The 23869-nt window shown below is 37.3% G+C and overlaps 1 long non-coding RNA gene across 3 annotated transcripts in view; it reads right to left on the reverse strand.

Moving 5' to 3' along the window:
- Positions 1 to 23869, reverse strand: part of LOC116216613 (uncharacterized) — a 148376-nt gene that overhangs the window by 102725 nt on the left and 21782 nt on the right. For 2 of the 3 annotated variants that reach the window (XR_014882769.1, XR_014882768.1), the window contains exons 4-8: positions 17262 to 17351; positions 6501 to 6631; positions 3974 to 4052; positions 2721 to 2877; positions 1301 to 1500 (exon numbers count right to left, since the gene is read on the reverse strand). This is a non-coding gene — a long non-coding RNA (uncharacterized LOC116216613). The remainder of the gene's footprint in view (positions 1 to 1300; positions 1501 to 2720; positions 2878 to 3973; positions 4053 to 6500; positions 6632 to 17261; positions 17352 to 23869) is intronic. The other variant, XR_004159735.2, reaches the window with a different exon arrangement.

Here is a 23869-nt window from a genome sequence, read left to right on the forward strand (position 1 = left end):
AGCAAAGTTTAGCAAGGCAGCAACATGAAAGCCAACCACTATAGGCTCTGTATTAATTGAGCAAACAAGATTTGTAGATGAAAGATACTAGGCATGCCATGCTTCAGTTTGGAGGCTGATAGAAAACAACACTGTGTACAAATATTAATACATCAACAATACATTAATCACTTTAAAGGGCTGTTCCATACCTGTTAGAGACTACAGATCAGATAAAATACTGATATGCTTATAGCCAGAGATGCTCCTCTAATGTTTTTTTCCCTGCACTAAACAAAAGAATTATTTAAATATGTGCAAACGTATGACATGATTATACCTGGTATGATTTAAAGCTACGACAGTATACCAACATGTTCAGAATATTTGTAATAGCACACATCTCAGGCTACTCCTGACTTCAGGGTACATGACTTCATTACAGTTATCACATCAAACTATTCTTGACTACAAGCTGCGACCTAAATCTTCTTCAGAATTTCTGGTTGCACCTTCATCAAGCTGAGAAATAGCAACGCAGAATAACAATGAGAGACACTCTACAAAGTTGAGACTGCCCTGTCCCTACGAAGAACATGTGTAGAAGAGGCTCACCACTGCTCTGGTTGCCTTTCCCACGTGTGCTGGACACTCTGCCAGGGCCAAAGAATCACAGAATAGCCAGGGTTGGAAGGGACCTCAAGAATCATCTAGCTCCAATTCCCCCCACCACATGCAGGGCCACCAACCTCCACATTTCATACCAGACCAGGCTGCCCAGGGCCCCATCCAACCCGGACTTGAACACCTCCACGGATAGACGGGGCATCCACAGCCTCTCTGGGCAACTATTCGAGCACCTCACCACTCCTTCTAGAAAGAACTTTCCCCTGACATCCAACCTAACTCTTCCCTCCTTCAATTTTAAACCATTTCCCCTTGTCCTGCTCTTATCTACCCTTTCAAAGAGTTGATTCCCCTCCTGTTTGTAGGCTGCCTTTAGGTACTGAAAGGCTGCAATGAGGTCACCCCATAGCCTTCTTTTCTCCAGGCTGAACAAGCCCAGACAGACCCCTGGGGGACGTCGCTTGTTACCGGCCTCCACCTGGACACAGAGCCATTGATGACCATCCTTTGTCTGTGGCCTTTCAACCTAATCCATCAGATGGTCCACCCATCAAACCCACATCCCTCCAATTTGGAGATAAGGATGTGGTGGGGGACCATGTCAAAGGCCTTGCTCAAGTCCAGGTAAACGACATTGGTCGCCTTCCCTTTGTCCACTAGAAGAAACAGTTGTGCTTGTTCACAAATGCCTTACCTCACCTCTGTGGTCTTCTCCGTCTCCATCGTCTTCTGTTTGTCTTAGGTTAGCATGAGTAATTTTAAGCTAGCTTGCTTTCTTCATTTTAGGTAAGACAACAGAGGTTTACTTTCCAGACTTGTCTTCTTTTGAGGTGTGCAATGTTATTCTGAAGTTGTTTCACGTTTTTTGTCTTTCTGCTCAACCCTCACATGAGGCTGCAAGAGAGGATAATGAACTGACTTCATATGCAATTATATAATAGCTTTAGTGCAATACAGAGTGTGCTTCTGTCCCATAGGATGTGTTAAAGCAAATTGCATGTTTTTTTCCTTTGTTTCTATTCTTTACACAAATTATTTTGAATCAATAATTTGCTACTGAATGTTGGGAGAATGCAAGAATGTTACTCTTGCAAATAAATTCATCTTTCACCTAATTTAAAAGATACACAGAATAAGGAATATCTAGTGAACTTTTAATTTATTAGCTGTGAACAAGTAGGAGTATAACTGAAAAAGAATAATATAAATAACAACATTGTTCTTTTATTTATTTATATAGCACTACCTCTGTGTGTCTGTGATTTAATTTGCAAGGATATAATGGGGTAAATACAAAAACTGTCTGCCAGCTCTTCAGAAAAATAACTGATATGAATTTATAATGTAAAGAGTTAATATCTGACCATACGATCTTCAAGGCATAATGAACCATGGATGTTTTCTTTTGTTTGTAGCCTGAAGCTCCAGCCTATGTGAAACCTTTTAAATGCTTAATTAGCAGCAATCAGGCACCAATACAGCTCAATCTAACTGAGGGGATAGGACAACTCTCCAGCTTGGAAGTTGCTCCCTGAAGCAGGAGAATGTGCTTCTCTAATTTTCAGCAATTCATCTTTATTTTCTTGTATCAGAACTTTTGTTTTCTTTTATAAAGTTTTGTTAAGGGAAATTGAACAAATAAAGTAGTATCAGCTGCATAAAATAACAGTTCTATACCCTGAGGAACTGAGAATGAAAAACTACTAAAGTCTCTTTATAAAATAATGTCATAGAAAGCACTATATATATTGCTCATAACATTATAATGCTTTGAAAGTGTTTCTCTGTCATAGCACAGTGTTGTTTTGGAAGACTTAACTCCAGAAGGCTAAGAAGAATCATGTTAACATACTTCAGAAATGTGTGAACATGGACTTTAGGTAAACAAACTTGCTGTGTTTTTGATCATTTCAGATTTAGATTGCTATCTAACATCTCTAATATTTTTCTTATTTTCCTTGTGAAGGAAATCAAAAGGCAAATTAGAAGATACTGTGGTTTCAGCTGACCATCTTCTGCTCTTTTTACATGTGTTATGCTATTTTCACTGTTGGAGAAAGTAGCAGGAAACCTAGTTTTAAATGAAATCTATCCACATTATGAAGAAAACTCACCACTACTTCATCTTGATGAGGTTTAATTTCTTTCTTTGTCACAGCTACTGGATATGAAGGTTGATACTGGTAGAACAAGCTGAAAAAAATACATGCATCCATGCATCTTCAGATAGAAACAGTCACCACAGAAGCAACTTGGTGAGAGCTAAAATGACTTAAAAATAAATAAATAAATAAATAAATAAATAAATCAACAAAAACAGCATGAATCTGGAAAATCTTACTAACATGCTTTTTCTGTTCAGAAAGCCCTTTAAAAATGTAACTACTGAAAAGTATTTTAGTAAACGGGGGGCTGAAGTAATTGCAGATTTCTTGCAAAACAAAATTTAAAACAGGTGGTTTAATGAGAACTACCAAGTAAGCGGTTAATGATTCAGAAACTTCACATAATTCTGCCCAGAAAATCAAACACATTCATTTAGACTTCTGTACCAGTCATCAGCTCTAGAGAACGTTTTATGATATCTCGTAAATTCTTCTCCTCACTGAAAAGCATTTAAAACATACCAAACGTGCTTCAAGAGAATGTCTTAATTTAACTGACCATTTAAAAAAATTATGGCAGCAATGCCAAATGTGAAATTTCCACTGATTAAGAAAGTTTTATGGGGGCATAACTAGTGAAAAATGCAAGCATATAGGGTCTATTCACACATGCTGTGAGGACTGACAGTCCTCTAAGACTCCAGGTTAACTGAAGGACCATTTTTCATACAGACTACTGTATTCTAGTCAAGGCCTCACTCAGTGCCCTTTCACACATACAGTTGTCAAACTGTTGGACTTCTGCTCTAAAAAAAAAATCCTCTCTCTGTTCTGACTTTTTTCACTTTTATTTCTTAGGGAGAGTGTGGATATATTTTCTCTTTGTATTATGGAAGAATTTTAGTAAACTTTCCCCCATCTGGAAAAGAGAAAAACTGAATGAACCGTAACTATTCCACAGTATAATTCTTTCAAGTGGTTAAATGACAAGGTTTTTCTCTCTGCTTGTTTGAAATAAAGATCTGCCATGAAACAGTCCAGAAGTACTTAATGGTGGTCTCCAGCCTAACGTTTGGAAAACAACCTAATAGTTTGGAAAACATAGTATATAGTATATAATTTATACCATCAAGTGTTTGGATTATGAATAATCAATGCAGAAAAATAATTCTAGTAAGTGTCTCGAGCAAAATAGATAATCCTACTCTAAAATATTGTTTGCCTCACTTCATTTTCTGTCACATGTACAATGCATTCCATACCTGCTTGTATTTCATTATGTCATTTTCGGAGTTTGCTGCTGTATGTTGATATGTGACTGAAGTACAGCAAAATAGCAGGCTGTAAAGTAAATCATATCAATATCAAATAACAAGTAAGACATTACAAAACGTATTTATTGCCTCATTATACACTGTGATAGCCCAGAGAAGTGCATCCAGCATTGATGACTACCCTTCTTACTTCTGAGTATGCCTCTAGGCAAACTTCAATTAACATTTGTTTTTTCAGTAACCAAATGTTAATTACTTCTCAGCCACCTGTGAAACTTTTGTTGTTGTTTTTCCCTTTTTAATGCATCGTATTAAAATTACATTAAAGCAGGCTGTAATAATACTTTGAGTTACAATGCTCATGTTGAGGGTATGGGTTTTCAAGCAACATCTAAAGATCACCTTTCCCCCCCAAAAAAAGCTCTCCGAAATAAGATCACATCTCACTTTACCTAAGTACAAAATGTAGAAAGATGCTCAGCCCAGTTTTTGAGTCTCACCTGGCCCAACACAAACCAATGATCTGTAATGAGGAAACCTTCTAGTGGTACTGTCATTCACCTTGCTTCATGAACTCAGCAGTCCAAATCCTTTTGCCAACAACTGCCTCAGCACTTTGCTCTGAAGGATTACTACCTACAAACATGCTTAACTGAGGAGCTCAGATGAGTAAACCAGCACCTAACCCATGTTTATACAGGGTTACACTGTCACGTCTTGTCATGCAATGAAGGAGAAACTGTGGGGCATCCTGGTTTCTGCAGTTGCCTGCCTCTGCCACAACACTCCTGAGCACAGGGAGCAGTGTGGCTGCAGGAAGCCTGCTGTATGGTTATCACAGACAGGAGGCCTTTTCAAATCAACTTGCAAGCTGATTTAAAAAAAAAAAAAGAAAAAAAAAAGGGAAGGTGTATACTTCAATCCGCTCTTCAAAGGGTTTGAATTCCCATGAAAAATGTATGAAGAACAAACTGAGAGTGAACATAAGCAAAGATATTGTTTGCTGAGTAAAAATACAATCTTTGAATTAGCTCAAAATGGCCAGGACCTTAATTTCATCTTTGAACTCTTTGTTCAGTTTCCATAACTCTGAAGTGAGATAATATAATTTTCTCCTAATTTGTTTATTTAGGGCCAGCATGTGACTTACTTCAATGTTCACATAAGAACAAGGTAAGTAGTAATAACAACTTGCTTTTTAGTACATCTTAAATGCAGAAATTACTGGCAGTGCTGCAAACATGCACAATTTTGGAAGGATAGCGGCTCCCCCACCAAGAAGGCCAAAAAAATTCACTGTTCTTACAGATATGTGGCTAGTCATCATTAACTTGAACCTACATGGAAACAAGGAGAGTTATAGCTTTCTGCAACACAGCTCCCTTCCATGGAAATGCATACTGTCACTGAGGCTTTGGCTTAAACTTCTATTAATTTACGAAGATGGCGACATTCTGTAATAGCCACAAAGGTAAAGAGAAGAATAAAAATAACAATTTTCAGAAAGGTAATCTCTACACTGTAAATCTTTGTAGTTTTACATTAAATTGGTGCATCTAACTTTCTCAGCAAAGTTTTGTAAGATCCCTCTGACTTCTTTCCGTCATGCCTATAGTGCAGGATAAAAAAATGTTTTTCTTGCTGGAATAGTGTTTGAACATTGTTGGGTTCGGTTTTTTGGCTTTGTTTTTTTCTTTTCTTTGTAAGCTAAGCAAAAGAGTAGAAGGAAATCACTGATAGGCAATATAAGGAAAATGTAAGTACCTCACCAGCACATCCCAAGAGGTAGGCTATTCATGCCTGAAGGCAACATAACTATTTTTGTCCTTTCTGGGAGGGTCCATCTCACAGATGTACTCAGAGCAAAAAGACCAAGCAGCCAAAAGGCTAAAATGTGTTTCTATCATTGTCTGGTTAGAGGCAACAAACAATACAAGAGCCAATATCAGAAGCCAAGTACTTATCTAAAACAATGAACAACATGGTAAATAAAGGAGTCCTTGAAGAGAGAGAATTGTGTCCAGATGTACAAAACCACACACAAATGTAGTTACGTATTCTTCTTCTCAAAAGCTGTCTCCAAAGTTTTGCTGGAATTTATATATAAAGAATAAATAAATCCAAGTTTTGTTGCAGTTGAGCAAGAAAAATTGTAAAAATAGGACAGGAAATTAAGAGAATGAAAGAAACAACAGATTATTCAGAAATAAAAACTTCTGTTCGGCTCACCTGTCCCACATCTTTTGTTTCCTTTTTATTTTCCAGCTCAGATATTGTGAAAAATTGCTCAAAAGAGCAGGCAAGAATTGCTTAGACACACAGTATGGCAACCTACACTCTTTAGCACAGATGCACAGTAGTATAATCATAGCAGGCTTAAATTTAATCTAAGGCCATTTTAGAGGATAACAAAGCTAAGGAAGGGTGAAATGAAAACCTTTTAGTTCACTCAGTTTGTGTTACACTCAGAGCAATGAGTTGTCATGCATAGGGCCAGACAACACACAAAGCTCACCCATCTGGAATATGGCTGAGAGACCTCTTGGTTCACTGTTGACTGACAAACTTGATGTCCTTAATTTTACTTCTGCTGATTGTCTCCACATTGGATCTCACATTTCTTCAGCCCCTTCCCTCTTGGATGAGCTGCAACAGATACAGAGAAGCATCCTTTATATGCTGATGCTATCAAAAGAGTCAACATAGCTGGCCAATCTAGCCTATGCTGTTACCACAGAACACAATTTTTTTTCTCAAAATATCCTCAAGGTCAACTTGTATGAGAACTGGTAAATGAATTCCAAATGAATCTCTAAGAAACCAACACCTTCATTTCTCCTTTCCAACAGAAGGGAAGCAATGAGTTTCAATGGATCAATATCTCTGAGGTCAAAATTCATTCGTTTTAGTGATAACTATACACCAATGTATCTTAAAGCTCTCCTGCTTACCCATGGCTGCAATAAGAGAGAAACAGTCATATTATGAGTCTGCAATACAGTTTTTTGAATATTTCACTGCTGAAAATAAAGGACTACTACAAAAGATGCATAAATTATGTGTACATGGAGCTCTGATGTCTGATATTGCACAGATTGCTGAAACTGCCATTGTTTTCAAGAGGAAAGCTATTAAAAAAAAAAAAAACAAAAAACCAACATTGAGCGTGGGAGTGAACTGAAACAAAGAATAAGTATTTCTGGACAATTCTATGGTAGGAATTCTTAGTCACTATTTAGGCATAGATACTCAATTAAAAGTGTTTTGTGTTTGCAATAAACGTTTACTGTTTTCACAATAAAGGTCATCTCACTGATAGAAAAAAAAATATCCTATTCTTCATAGAAAACTTTTCAGTAGAGTAATCCTATCCAGTGTCCATTTAATGTTCTCTCCATTTGTTCCTAATAGAAATTTTGTGTTATGACAATTAAACTTCAACTGTTTATTCTCTCCTTTATTTCTATGCATTTCAAAGACATTCTCACCTAGGAACCAGTCCAAAGCCAGCAAGGGCAGTAGGATCTTCTGATTCATCAGGTGATATTAAGAATTCTAACACTGCACAGGAAACAAATGTCTGTGAAATAGATTCTTTAATGCATTTTATCCAGTAGTAAATTTAGGAATGAGGAAGAAAGGAAAAGACTTCTTAAATTATAGATAAAATGAATTATCTTGAAAGTATTTTGGTATTGAAACTCATCCTTTTCTCAAAAAATTAATAACATTTATAATAATTTATATAAAAGTTTATATAATTTTATAAAATTTATAATAATTTATACATTTATGAATAACTTATACATTTACAATAATAATTACTTTTTAATGTAAGTGTCAATACAGCATCAACTCTTTTTTCTGAATATTGGAGGCATTAAAAGAATCAAGTAATTCTTTACAGAACTTTTTCAAGCAAAGCAAACTGAGTTGCAGCTTTATTTTTTATCAAACCCCACACTGTACGAGCTGAAAGGAACCCCACAACTGTAACTCACCAACAAATAGCACTACAATTCCAACACAGTTCTGCTCTGTATTCAAGTCTGCTTGTTCTGTATTTTTAAGGATAGCTTTCCTTTATAAACAGAATGATTGGCCAAATAAGTGAAGCTGTTCTGAATTCTTTTAGCTCAAAAACCAAGGTGTGTCCTTGTGCATCTTCTACCTCTGTGTTGTTCAGGACTGCAACCATAATAACCTTTCCATACGGTATTAAGAGCTGCAATATATAGTAAAAATAAACCTTATCTTTTACACAGAAATCAGAGGATATCAATAGCATTCCTGTGCATGATTAAGTCTAAGGAGGAGTCCTCAAATAGGCAAATGCTGCATCTGTCAGACATATGATTCCCTTGTCTCTTTCCATTAGTTTGCTGAGGATGAAAAAGTACTTTGAATGGCAAGATGGATACAGTGATACAGTGCTTGTGAATGCTCATAGTTAAGAAATCGAAGCTGACATTTTATTCTGCACTGTGCTAACCATAAAACATTATTGTTTATCCTAACTTCATTCCATTGTCAGTCAGCTACACCTTTGGCAGCTGGGTAATAACCTTGAATATTATGCAGAGCTAGGGAAAATGTGATTGTATTTGGGAACTGACTTGACAGCATAAAATCAGGAAGCATTGGGAAAGGAGCATGTAGTTGAAGTGACATCTCTGATGCAGTCAGTTCATGCATACTCGTGTCTCATTCTGAAGCCAGTCATTTCAATTCTATTATATCCGTTTGATGATACACAAAAAGGTTGTACTATGCAAAACAAATAAGGAACACATCAGCTAAAATCCCGACTGCAAAGAGATAAATGAGCAGTCAACATATGATCCAATAATTAACCAGTACTCTATCACATAATTAGTTCCTCCTTTCTTGGGAGAGTGAGTGGTGCTCTTTTTTCTCCTTTTCCATGGAAGTCATAAATTTATAGACCCATAAAATCCTTCCATAATTGTGTTTTTATCCAGGTTGATAAGTTTCATGCAATTTATTTTCTAACATACATAACCTATTCCAAACGTTCACAGTCTTCTGCTTAGTAATACTACTAGATATGTGAAATCTAGATTTCAGATGGGCATTAGAGCAAATTCTTTTAATGACAGGGTGAGAAATACAGGGAACAAAAACATCCTTTACCATCAGGACTTAATATTTGTATATTATTTGTAATAGAACAAGGCTAAATAGCATAGTACAGACTTGCAAATGCCTTATGTTGGCATTACAGGTCCCAAATTCAGAAAATTCACTTGCTCCAAAAAACTCAGTGAAACAAACAGGAAAAAGTAGTGCTTCTGTTAAAAGGAAGATGGACTGATGCGCAAAGGCTGGGCAGTTGTTACTGTTCAGGGATACGAACTGCAGTAATTTAAGCAGAGTGCTGTTGAGTGCATGCTATATATCTGAAAATAAAATTTAGTCCTACGAGCTGCCATAGGCCTGATGAGGGATTTTACGTAGAAAGAATTGACAATTAGAGTGATGATACTGCATTTTGCAGTGAACAGGAGGAAAAATCTTTCCTTAGAAAGCTAAAGACAAAAGCCTTCCTCCTTATGGCATGTGTGTTCCTCGATTTAGAATTACTCACGTTCCAAATGCTATCAAAGAAAGCAAGCATCAATGAGCAGATAGCACAGTTTGATTATAGCATAAGTATGGCAAGAGGGAGAAGTACAGAAACAAAAGCTGAGAATGTGGAAGACAAAAAAGGGTAACTTTCAGAAACGGTCCTTATATCTGAAAATTGAATAGTCTGAGCTCGTTCTGCATGAAATGAAGGCTCAAAATGAAAGTTTATTGCAAACCCACCTAGATATTCTTTTCTTGATTCAGCATTGCGTGGTGCTATTTAGAGGAGCTGCAAAGCAGAGCCTCTTTCAAAGGCTCTTTCTGAAGGTGAGCATGCAGCAATGAATCTCCAGTGGACAGGCCCACATTTTCAACTAGACTGAATTGTTGTATCAAAAACCACACAAGACCTAACTGAGATGGAAAAGGGACAAGTCTCTGCGCTGGTGCACATCAGAGCTGATGCTGAAGGCAGAACAACAGATAGATGTAGAACAGGTTTTTCTGCAGAAAATTAAGCTTTAAAACCGTTCTAATGAAATGGTTGGAGGATGAATCAGAGGAGTGCATAAAATTAAGAAGAAAAGGGAAGATTTAAAGTAAAGCAAAGGAGGCAGTAGCTCAAAGGACTGTGGTATCCAAGTGAGTAATTTTGCTGTCACTGGCAGTGAAGGAAGCAAAGCTCTGAAGAGAAGGAGGGAGATCCCTATTAGCATGCTGGTTCTGACAAAATAGTCTAGCATCTTAAAGAATATGTTTCTCTTTAGTGATTTTCTTTTTTTTTTTGCACAGCTTCACAAATGAAGAAATAAGGAGAAAAATAATATACCCTTAAGTAATGATAGGAATAGGAGACACCAGATAAAAAAAAAAAAAAGATCTGCAATTATAAACACTGCATTCAGGTTTAAATCTTTTTAAAATTATCAATAGAATCGAAAGTTATTTTAATAGCCTCCATAACTACTAATGACATCCCTTGAAGGACTCCAGTAACAATGCTGATCGAAATTGCAGTAGCATTATGAAGGGACATAATGGAGGAGGTGCTGTACTGATCCTATTGTAATGCAAAGTAACACCTGCCAGTTCTATTCAGCAGAATCAACCCCACCGGAGACCTCTTTGTTCCTCTGAACAGAGCCTTATTCAGTCATAATCGTTTTACAAACACTAAATATCAAAACATATTATATGTAAAAAAAGAAAAAAAAACCACAACAAACCAGCTTAAGCAAAACTACTCAAGATGTAGTCCAGAAGAAAGCAAGCATTATTATCCATTTGCTACCATAGTACTGGATCAAGTTGTTCCACCCTGGATCATTTTAATGTTTTGATTATTTAAACACAGAGTAATTACTGATGACAACAATGTTTTGTGTTCCTCCAAATTTGGCATTAATATTACAATGACTTTTTAAACAATCCCAAACAGTCACTTGGCTAACTAATTGACACTATGAAACACAGGCAGACTTCAAGGTTGTACAGCCAAAGAATGACTCAATTACTGTTCTTTTAAACATACAGGCAAAGCTACATAATCATTACTTCTTCAGCTTTTTGCACTTGGCCTTGCTAAGAATATAGCCAGCATAAATGTTTCTGCCCAGTTGTCATTCAGTTTTCCCCTTCCCTTAAAACAGTTTGAAAACATTTTACCAGTTCATGGCAAAATAAGAATAAGAATTTCTTCTTGTTAAGGAAAGAATCAAGGTGATCCAACAGCTACGACCACAGATCACGGTCAAATATGAATCAATGGAGAATAATACAAAAGTAACTTGAAAAAAAGAGTTCTCAAGAGAAGAGTCCTTCAAACAAATTTCATGCAGCTACATCGAACAAATTACCTAATTCATTTTTAATCTCAGAATCTCTATTTTGTTTGCAAATTTTTTGTTTGTTTTTTTATACACGTATGCACCTTGTTTTTAGGAGTCATTATGGGGTACCATAAATACTTTGTGCAGTTGCTCTTACTAGGATTTGGGGCTACAGCATCAATTCTCACACTACAGAAAGCTTTATCATTTTCTCACAGCAGTAATTCTGTAAGCTCTACAACTGCACGTCAAGTTTCTTAAAGAAATATGTTTTTGAAATATGGCTAATTAAAGAAAGAGACTAACATAAAATGCTTTGAGTGGGTAAGAGATTCCGAATCTGCCTAATAGCAAAAAGAGGCAGTAATTAAAATCAATTACAAAATGTCTGATTCTATAAATAAATAAATTAATTAAACGATATAAAATACTTGTTACTCCATTTTTGTTTCTTGATTTCCCTTGGGGGGAGGGAAGGACAACTTAAAATTCTGTAGGCATTCTGTATGCTTAAAAACGTTTACCATTATATGAGCGTGCACATTCATTTCTGCTGTGTTTCCCAGGGGACAGATGAATGCAAAACACACCTTTCCTAGCAGTGCTATGCTTGACAAACTGTACATCACTTAATCTGGTCACTAAGGCTATTTGCAACCTCTTTTGTTTCTGTTGATGGCTTCATATTGGTTTTCATATCAGAGATTCTTTACAAAGTACTGCTTGTTCAGCTCACTGTTTATTACTTTAAACTCAAACATTAGTGCTTTCCTAACAGCTATTCTCCACTTCCTCTTAAGTGCAGGAACCCAACCATCTGCTGTCAGAGAGCTTCTCTCCATAGCCAGTGCCCTCAACTACGCTTTGGATAATTTGCTTTACAGAGTGGTGAGCAAAAGCTGATTTAGACGTCTGGCTCTCTCCCTGATCCAGAAGCTCTCCCTCTGTACTTACTGCACAGCCTGGCAAAGCAAAGGGGAAACATCTCCTATACACCAAGGCACCTACTGAATAGTTCAACTGGCAAATGTGGTCAGACAGAAGCAGACTTTCACAATGCAGATGTTAATGAAACTTTTATAAAAAAAATGATAAAAGGCAACAAAAGCAGAACCGGGGATAAGAAGCAAATTTTGAACCTAAATTCCTTTATTTTAGCACCTTTGTACTCACATCATGCTGACCGTATGAAGTAAATAGAGTAACGGGATGCCTAGAGTTGGACGGGACATACAGGAACCATTGAGTCCAACTCCTGGCTCCTCACAGAACTACCCAATATTCAAACCCTATGTTTGTGAGCAACGTCCAAATGCTCCTTGAACTCTGGCAACTTGGTACCCTGGGCAGCCTGTCCCAGTGACTGACTACACTCTGGTGCAGAGCCTTTTCTTAACATCCAGCCTGACCCCACCTGTAGCAGCTCCATGCCATTCCATTCCCTTGGGTCCTGTCACTATCACCAGAGAGCAGAGATCAACACCACCTTCCACTCCCCGTGAGGAGCTGAAGTCTGCCATGAGGCCTTCCCTCAGCCTCCTCTGCTCTGAACAAACCAAGGGACCTCAGCTGTTGTTCACATATCTTGTCTTCTGATAAAAGATGGCAACTTGCACCTATTTCCCACAATGATCAGTCTTAGTACTCTATCTAAACAACACCAGTTTCAGCAAATGTACTGCTGAATGAGTCAGGGCTCCAGCACCCGTGCCTCACTCAAAGGAGACTGTGATGGCCTTCAGTAACTGATTTAAGTTACACAAAAAGCAATCCATACTCAAGAGCTCCCAAAGCAAATAGCTGCTGAAGAGAAGTATCTCACTTCTCATCTATGGTTTAAAATCTTACTAATCCCAGTGCAGAGAAGCCAAAGGATCCAAGTCAGCTTTCAGTCACCCAACACCCAACTCTCCCCTCAGCATGGGACTACTTCACAAGAAGTGGCACCACTCAGTAGAATCTCATGAAATGACTCCGAACAGTAAACGTTCCTGTTTAGCTGAACTAATAGAAAATCAGACACGGACAGAGGACACACAAAGAAGTTATTCTTTGAGGAGTAAGACCACAACAATTTTTATTCTCTGGGAAACAATAAAATTGTTTAGTTTGCTCTTCCAGCAGCACATCAGGCCATTTGCTGACTTGGTGACTTCACATGCCTGTTAAAATCATAGCACTGAGCTTAATGCACTGGCTTTCACCACCTAGCACAATAGGAGGAGGGCTGCAGTAGGTAACCCATCTTTCTAACCCAGGATTTCGTTCTTAGGTAGCCTACTTCATAGCTAAAGAGTTGTTGTCAATGGCTCTATATCCAGGCAGAGGCCAATCACGAGTGGTGTCCCCCAGACACGTGTTTTGGGACTGGGGCTCTACAACATCTTTGTCAACAAAGACTGTGAGACTGTGTGTACCCTCAGTGAGTTTGCAGATGACACTGAGCGTTGCAGTCAATATAACAGAAGGAAGGGATGCCATCCAAAAGGACCTAGACAGGCTTGAAAAGTGGACTCATGAAAAACTACTGAGGTTCAATAAGGCCAAGCACAAGGTTTTGCACGTGGGCTGGTGCACAGGGAGATTATCTCCTTTAGAGCAGCCCTGCTGAAAAGGACTTGGAGGTTCTGCTGGATGAAAAGCTGGATATGAGCCAGCAGTGTGCCCTTGCAGCCTGAAAGGCCAACGGTATCCCAGCTGGCATGAAGAGGAGTGGCCAGCAGGGTGAGAAAGGTGACTGTTTCCCTCCACTCTGCCCTTGTGAGGCCCCATTCGAAGTACTATACCTAGGACTTTCACTCAGAAAGTGGTGAGGCACTGGAACAGGCTGCCAGAGCGGTTGTGGATGCCCCCATCCCTGGAGACGCTCAAGGCCAGGCTGGATGAGTTCCTTGGCAGTCTGACTGTGTGGCTAACAACCTTGCCCAATACAAGGGGGGCTTCGAGGTCCCTTCCAACCCAAGCCATTGTATGATTCTAGATTTTTTAAAAATAGTAATGCTTGTCTTTTATGAAGCATTTCATACCCTTATAATTTTAACCACACAAAAGAAAATTTGCTATCAGTACTCTCTTGACATTCGGTATTCATCTTTGCTGATATCTTCATCTGTGCTAAGCTTGTGTTGTCCCATCTTTGTAACCAAAATAAAGAATGACTGACCACAGATTAAATGGTGTAAATTTTTTGGCAAATGGTCTGTAACAGAAGTGATGCTGATGTTTTGTTTATTGTAATAATAATGCTATTATTGGTATTTAGTAACTTTCCAGTTACATTTCTAGATTTGTTACCTAATGTTTCAAACAACTGTTTTATTGCTCATCGGTTAATGCAAGAATAAGCATGGAATAATCACAGTAACAAATACTTTGAATGGAAGTTTCCATAGTAACTTCCATCTACTGCCTTATGAACTGATGTGCTCTAATTTATGCAATCTTAACATCCTCTCTTTGCTATTTTATCTACTGGCAGCAAGTAAATAAAAACAAAGAAATTGTTATCATCATTTTTAAATTCAGACACTCAAAAATGTGGTAGAAAAACTGAATACACACATCTTTAGATAAAAAATTTCTCACTGCAATCACACATATTCAGTATGCAACATTAAAATAAACTATTTTGCTTTAAGTCAGATTGAAACAATGGTTTCTATTATTGCCTTCATGAAGGCTCATTATAGCTGTAGGTCCTTAAAAGGGTAAAGAATATTTCCTCTTATCAGCATTCAGCAGAACTGAACCGTTACGCTGCAGGGGACATGCTATGCTTTCTCTTTTTTTGCTCTGAGGTACAGAACAACGGAGAGGCAAGAGGACATGGCTATGCATGTAGAAGCATGAGCTGTCAGACTGCTCTGGTATCTGCAAAAGAGCCAGTGATCTCTCATCCCACGAGTATCTAAGACTGCAGACACAAGCATTTCTAAGGTCCTGGTGACAACCAAATAGGGGCAAAGGATAAGATTAATTTAATATTAAGCATATGCATAAAACAGCAAAGGACTAAGGCTTCTAGAGTAAGGGAGGAATGGTTTCAACTTGTGTTTACATAGCGATTGAACACTGGGACTCCAATCCTCCTAGCTTTCTCAGTTTTGCCACCATAAAAAACAATACTATTTTTATTACTTAATCAGCTAATGCTCAGCTAACTTACAGATTATTAAAGGAATGACAAAAAAAAAAAGTACAGATTATGTATCTTGGGAAATGGAATAACTTGAAGGCATTTTTTAAGTGACTATGTTACCCTGATGATTTGAGATTTGCTAGTGTACATATACTATTAGCTTTATGTTGTCATTAACAAGAGTTAAGAGATAGAAGGAATAAACAGGAAGAAAGAAAAATGAATTTGGCAGAAAATGGTATACATGTTTGTGAGCTCAAACAACCTTTGACAGGGAAAAGAAACAAAAAACAACAACCAATCAACACCACTGAAGATTAACCAACATCCTCTCTGTAATTCTTGAAGCACTGAGTTATATTCTACTCAAATATATAATATTATTTTCTGATTTTAGAAATGAAAGTCTTCTCACTGACGACGTTATCTAATTTTTACGTACTTTGTTAATGTTTAAAAAAAAAAGACATCACATGGAAAATACATGAAGGGTATATGGAAAATACTAAATCAAGATAATTTACTTGTACCATAGGATATGTAGACAGGTTTCCCTTGGAACTGGGTTCACAGAACATTCTGTGTGATTCAGGTAGGTCCTAAGAGTAAATCAACAGCATTTCTACACCGCAGTACTGAAGTCACCTAGGTTAGCTGTATACTAAAAAATAGGAATGCTCTTATGTAAGCTGCCTGAATTCATTCTTCTCTACTAAGGCAGAAGTGTTTGATTTTATTGTGAGAAAAAGAACAAAATAGCTTATTTTATTTCTGAACTTTCCATTTCCCACTTTTTTTTGTCTTCCTAGTATATCCCACGACCTCCATACAGTCTTACAGACTACATTCTCTTTAGCTTGGAAAATACCTACAATACTATGACTGTTAAGTAAAAAAATATTCATTATATGTATTTATTTACCATTAATGGATGAATGCAGTGAGGCTTTCACTTCCTGTCTCATCAGCTCTGCATCAGTAAAGCCTGCTCCTTCCATAGGAACCTCCATGGGACACACAATGGATGATGCTCTATTTAAAAGGTGCTTCTCTCACCTCAACATCTTTCCTCTTTCTTCCATTGTGGGTAGAAGCATATTTTTTAAATCTTATCAGTCAGCATTAATGAAAAATCTGAACAGGAGCAGTTGAGAAGGCATCAATAAAGGTATGACTGGAATAAAATATGGGGTGAAATAAGGAATAATAAAGCTAGAAATTAGAGATGCAGAAATGGAAAACTATTTAACAGAGGAAAGTGAAAGGTTGTAATAACAATTCATATTCTTTGAATGTGAAATTCTCTTTAGCAGGGAAAAGGAGTAAGATCATACAGTGCTACAGAATGGGTTAGGTTGGAATAGACCTTAAAGATGACCTCGTTCTAATCCTGTGACATGGGCAGGGTTACCACCCATTAGATCAAGCTGACCACAGCCCTGTTCAACCTGACCTTGAATCCCTCCAGGGATAGGGCATCCACAGCATCTCTGGGCAGCCTGTTCCAGTGCCTCACTACCCTCTGAATAAAAAATTTCTTCCTAAGATCTAACATAAATCTCCCTTTTTTAGTTTAAAATCATTTTCCCTTGCTCTATCATTATCTGCCTGCATAAAACATCAGTCTCCCTCTTGCTAATAAGATCCATTTAAGTAATGGAAAGCCACAATGAGGTCTCCCTGGAGTTTTCTCTTCAATAGGCTGAACAAACCCAGTTACCTCAGCCCTTGTTCATAATAGAGGTGCTCCAGCTCTCCAATCATCTTCATGGCCCTCCTCTGGACACCCTCCAACATCTTCAAATGATGCCTTAATTAAAAATGGAAATTATGATCAGTTACGTTTGTGATAAAGGAATTTATTAAAAAAATGCAACAATAAACAGGCAAACAACTTACTGAAAGAAGCTGAAATACTTTTCAAAAGAGAGAATCTTTGATCGTCCCTTTTTATAAGGGACCTAAAGAGAAGAACTGAGGAAAAAAAAAAAAGTTTCTAAGTAGCTATAAAGCTTTTATCTCTCCTAATAGCAGGTAATCACGCCTTGTGAGTGTCCCCATCCTACCAGAGCATAAGAGATGTGATTTTTACTTACATCAACTAGTACCTAACAACACCTCACCAAAAATATATTTTCAAAATAACTTTAAATAGTAGGGGGGAAATAAAGACTGAAGCTATATGAAGCATGTGACATTCATTTCTTAAACCAGAATTGTTCTCCCAGATAAATATCTAGAGAAAAGCAAAGAAACAGTATTTGAATGTGCAGAATGTTGTAATAATGATCACTGGTTCACCCTGCTTTAAGGTATCACTCGTGTTGAGTGACTGTAATGAAAATAAATGTCTGCCTTTCATTATACAGTGATTATAGAACATTTTATGATACAAATATATGGTAAAAAAGGTTCCTCTTTGACTGTTCCAGTCCATTAAACTTAGTTGACAGCTCAATACAATGGATACATTGTGCATTTCCTTAATGACAGCGTCTAGTCAGTATACTTACAGGTGGCAAAAACAGAAAAAAATATAAGTTGCAGTATGATGTATCCAACTATACTTCTGATTCCAGTTTTTTTTTTTTAACCACCAAGGTACACTTGAATAGCTTGCTCTTAATTTTAATAAATTGTTGGAATTCATAAGATTGGATCTCCTGAATCTGAACGCTCACACAGGAGAAATAAGAACAGCAAGAAAGTAATTCTTAACAGCATGTTCAAGACCTGCAACAAAAAAAGCTCATACTGTTCTGAATCGCACGACTGACATAAACGCAAATCTTCAATCAAAGGGATGTTAATTTTGTGGAGGATCTCACAGATGATTTCATGAGTAAAGAGCAACCATTTTCAATCAATCAACAATGAGGGCAATCCAGCCCACAAATTTCCTCTTGCAAACTTTCTATTGTTTCCTGGTCATTTTTCTGAAGATGAAACATTAAGGATGCAATCCATAGCAGGTGCATTATTAGTAGGGAGGAATGTTTCTAATTCAGAATGTGCTAAGTATGATGACACACACAGTTGTGTGCCATTGATGAAGGCAGGCAAGTGTAAGTGTCCAGACAGAGAATATCCCTCAAGAGAGGCAGAAGTGTAAAATTTAACATTAATCCTACAAAATTATTCTGTCAGGAAGTTGTGTTAAAAAAAACAGAAAGGTAAAAATAGTTATAAATTGTTGCTTTTACACCAGCCTTCAATAAATTCATATTAAATGAACGTAAATGGACTGCAATCTAGGAGAACTTCCATTTAGGTAGATTATTTTTAGATTTTCCAAAGGAAATAGAGTGGTCTGCTAATGGCAAGACACACTGCTTTGGTTCTATATATTTTTCCCAATTATTTCTTCAGCAAAATGTTTTGAAAGGACCTGTTGCTTGCATATGCATCTTCTGGAGCAAATCACAGCAGCAAAATAACTCTTCAAAACAGAAAAGATAGGCACTTCCAGAAAGATGCACAGATTTGCTAAACGAATAAAAATGTGCACAAAAAATGCTGATACTCAGTTCACTTTCATTTAGTTTCAAAATGTCATAACTCGCATGATAAGGAAACAGAAAAAATGTTGCATTTTCCTCTTCACTAGCCTATGGGACAGGGTAGGGGAAATAAACTATTTTTCCTGTTGTTTTCAAAGGCTGTACACCTTCCTGTGTAATACTGATCATTATCTCTAAGACTGCCGATCACATAAGAGCATCCTAACTCCTGCCAAGCATTTTCATCTTTCAGAACTGTCATTTGATTCTGTGCTCAGCTTAAAGCATTCAGCAAATATTTGCTGAACTTCCCCACAGCCTTCTATCTCCACACTGATCACACAAAAACAATTTTCTTCCAACAGTCCCATGGATGCAAGCTTATCATAAAGTTCCAAAATAAATATCATTTTGAACAAATTCCAGTATTTCCCACCCATCAATGCTACAGTTTGCATATAATGTATTCACACCTAAGTGTTATAGATAATAAAAAGAGCTCTGCTGATGAACATGAACCAGTTTATTACAACAATAAATCCCTTCTAGAAATATTTAATAAAGCTCCCATAAAAATTTCTTGCACGCAAAGAATGCTGTTTACAGACAAATGCAAAACATTTGGTTAGAGATCTACTCCTGAAAAATTACTCATGAACAACATATTTTCATAATTTTACATAATTAAAACTCTTTAAAAAAATTAAACAGCAAAGTAATCATATAGCAGCACCTTGATTACATGGCCTTATACGTATGCACTCCTTACATATGACAAAAAAAAAACCAACAAATTACTCTAAACCATTCAAGTGAGAACAGCAGGGAATGTCTGATTATGTACTCACTTGTTTCCAAGCTAGCTGTCCTATAGGATGGAAGTGGACAGAACAGAGAGACTTAACTTGTAAACAGCTTTTAGAGGTTTAATAATGCTTGAAAGGTGCAGATATTCAAGCACTGTGGATTGCTGCATAAACTATTAAAGGAATAGGAGTTTGCTTGCAACCAGTCATTTTTGTAAAAGGACAGTAATAACTGAGCATGAAATATATTCAGTATGCATTAGGTTCTTTGCCAGCGTGTTAGCCCTGCGTGTTAGCCCTGCTTTTTTCTTGTGGTAGTCTGAATCTTCTGTGCTCCTCATATGTTACACCGGCCATACGATAGTGTAACCTGCGAGGAAATGTCTACACAGCACAAAGTATAATCCTGCAGGTGGAACCAGTCTGCAGTCTGGCATTCTGCCTGCGTTCCTCAACAATGCTGGTAGCCCAGGACAAATGCCGTTACAATATTACTATCACTCAAATTACTGATTTGTATTATATCCCATTAACCCAGATTCAGAACTTCATAAACGTACTCCTAAAACAGAAGCAACAAACAAACTAGGTGGCTGTTTAATACCACTGCATTTTTGAGTGACGAGCTGAGGGATGACTAGGAAAGCCATATGCTATGGAGTACCATTTTCTGAGTTCACCTGGCATCATAATTTTCCTTGAAACTACTGAGATGCTCATCTTTTCAGAGTATAGAAGGTCATGGGGTTATACAAATTCTATTTCACAGATGTTATACAACACATGCAACAGAAAGAAGCCTGACCTGAAGCTCTGCCAGAGAACAGTCATTAGGGCAAGAGAGATACAGACTTCATTTTCACTTTTTCAGTTCTTTACCTATATTTCTTTATGCCTTATCTCTTTATAGGTTATCTACAGCAGATATGGTGGATAAGCCTCTGCTGTGTTTGATTAGAGGCCCGATTCAGCTCAGCTTGCCTTATGTGAAGAGCAGACTGGAGGCATTTCTCACGTAGAGCCCATGATAAATCTGTAAGCTGCACAGCTGGGACATCAACAAGAAATGCAGGTCCCAAGCTGATTCCCTAGTTACTCCTGAGGGTAACGCATCAGTGGAAAGCTTTTATCACAGTAGTCAAGGGAGGCAGATGTGTTTTCAGCCAGAGAGTAAAATTTCTAACCTACACCAAAATGCTGAGAATTGTTCTTGAACCCAGAGAGCCCTTATCACAATGCTTCCAATCTTTTGTTCTTTTTCATAGCACAAAAACATAGAACAAATTATATTCATAAGCTAGTGAGCCAACAAAATTAGAAGAGAAGAAGAAAGTGTTGGAAAATTATTTTGGCAGCCAGCTGACTCCTTCAAGACCTCTATTTTGTGCTGCACTGAGTGTAAAGGGAAAACTTGCTGATTTGTTGTAAGATTTTATTCTGTATACCCTAGCATTTTATGCATATTTTAGAGGTCTCCAGGGAAAAATTATCTGCCAATTCAGAAAGCACTTTAATTAATTAAAAAGCTTTCCTTTCTATGTTCTTAATGCAATTTCTGTAACACTTTCATGCTAAGGCTTATTGAGTTATTTGAAAACCATTATTCATACAAAACTCTGAATTTTTAACATCAGACTTCAGGGTTTAGGCTCTGATGTCTCCACACAAGCAGCCAAAAACCTACCTTACATTTTACAAAAATGCAGCGTGTCAAGAAGCTTCAAGTGACCTCCTAAGAATAGCTTACTAAAAGCCAGGTGAAGGTCCATCTAGCTCTGCAACCAGCTCTTCAGAACAACCACTGGCAGGTGCTTAGTAAAGCACGAGGTTATTCAGGGGTACCTCCTGAATAACTCTGGATATCCAGAAGCTTAACTCAAGACATGCCAAAAAAATTCCCCCAAAGACCTGGATTCTGAGAAGGTCTAAGGGGAGGCTGCCCTGGTAAACTGTGTGCCATCATCAATTCCAGACACTCATTACCACTAGCACTGCACATACATCCTCTACCTCAGCTTTCTTAAAGATTCAGTTTCCGTTTACGAACGTAATACCAAATCTTTTCACTTCCTAAATGGATTGAAGAATGAGTTGCTTAAGTGCTTCAATAAAGTTTCATCCCTGGCTAATCTATGGCAGAACAGATAATGAAAGTCCCATCCTCAGCAATGAAATTACTCAGGTGAAAGTTACATTTCATAAAACAACAGTGATTATGTATAGTCCGGATACCTAGGCACAACCACATCTTGACACGAATCCAGGTGACCAATAACTAATTCTAATATAAATTTACATTGCAGAAATACAGTACAGCTATATCTGAGATGAAATAGCAACCCGTGATGAAATCAGTATTCACACTGCCAAAATGCCAAAAGAACCACGGTAAGGAAGAGAACTATGAAACACAACTGACAGGGAGAAAGCATGCATGCCTCATATTTCCACTCACATCTTCTGAAATAACATGCTACAGGAAAAAAAAAGTGACAGAAGAGGAAAAAACAGGTTGCTTATGAGTTCCAGGGTTTCAGTAATTACTTATTTCATTTTCACTCCCCTTCACTCCTCCAAACCCTTTGCCTCCTCCAAACCAGGCCGGTACCTTTAGTTGCAAAGATGAACAAGAGTACTAAAACCAAAAACACTTGCAGCTTTCTGGAGAAGTTTCCTCACTACATTCGCTTTCCCTCACTGTTATAAGATTATGTATGAAATATAACGAGAATTATTTCATTATGATAAGCATGCTAAACAACGTGGGTCAAGTAGTAAGAACAAATCTTTGTTGTTTCACTGCATGATTCAGATCTGTTGTGGCTTGAAGCACATCCACAAGTCTCATAAGTAATTTTACAAAGCTGTAAAGATTAAAATATAGTTTAGAATTAAGATTCATGAGTAGCGAAACTGTTCAGTGAGTCCAAGTATTACTCAGCATGTGCCACGGCAGCACACATGGAGAGTCCAGTTCAGCAAATGCCTCCTAGATTAAGCTCAGTAAATTCTCTATTCTAAAATAAATAAATAAATAAATAAATGTTTTCTAAAAGAATAGACCTAAATTAGTTTCCTAGGGGATGTTTCAAGCACTGAAAAACAAGGTCTGCTTTCAGAAGTGCAGCAGACACTAAGACAGTAACAAAAAACAGCAAAACTTGGTTTGTAACCCACACCAGCATTGATCCACTGTGCGTTAGTGCTCTGTTTAGGGAAGCTTGCTTTACTGAATAGACTGAGAATATTGACAGTTACATACTGTTTTGAATGAGACATCTGGATGTTACATCAAAATAAGGTCCATCTCAGCAGGTTGTTCTTTATCTGGAAACTTATGAGTTTTCAACATATAAAACATGCTTTAAAAATTGAATTTTTCGGCAAACAGCAAACGCTTTCCACAGAAGTTTTCAGAAACAAGCTACTCCTATTCTACCTAACTTAGAATTGCATTTATCTGCAGGGAACGTCTTCGCATAGCGATCAAGAATGCAGTTTTGAGAAGCAAACAATTTTCACTCCAGTTTCAACCGTTTAAATAGCTTAACCTCTGTAGAATGGACTAAAACTCCTTATGTTCGTCCCCAATTCAAATCAAGATATATCATTAGGAGAGATTTCACAGAAATCTTAGATTTTTGTTCCAAAAAACTTAGGAGTTTTTTGGAATCAAGTATTTCCCCCGAACAGGCTAAAAAACAAGAATTCCTTCGTAGGTTTGAGAAGAAAAAAATTCCAAGAAAAAATCTCCATTGATTCTGTAAGCAAAAGGCAGACATGCAAGATACATTTGTGACTTGTAAGCTTACACAAATGTGGCAACACAGCATGAATCCTGCACTCTAGTTTCAAGCGTGATTCTGCTCTGTGCTTTCATTTCTGTATTATTCTATTATATTTCAGCTTTATCTGAAGTCTAGAGGATTTCGATCAGGACAGTAGATAGAGAAGTTAGTTGTTTTGCTTTCCAATTAAACTCATTCATGCAGAAGCCTTAAAATACCTTCCAAATGGAGATA

Source organism: Meleagris gallopavo, chromosome 4 (genome assembly GCF_905368555.1).
Source record: "Meleagris gallopavo chromosome 4, MGAL_WU_HG_1.1, whole genome shotgun sequence".
Lineage (NCBI taxonomy): Eukaryota > Metazoa > Chordata > Aves > Galliformes > Phasianidae > Meleagris > Meleagris gallopavo.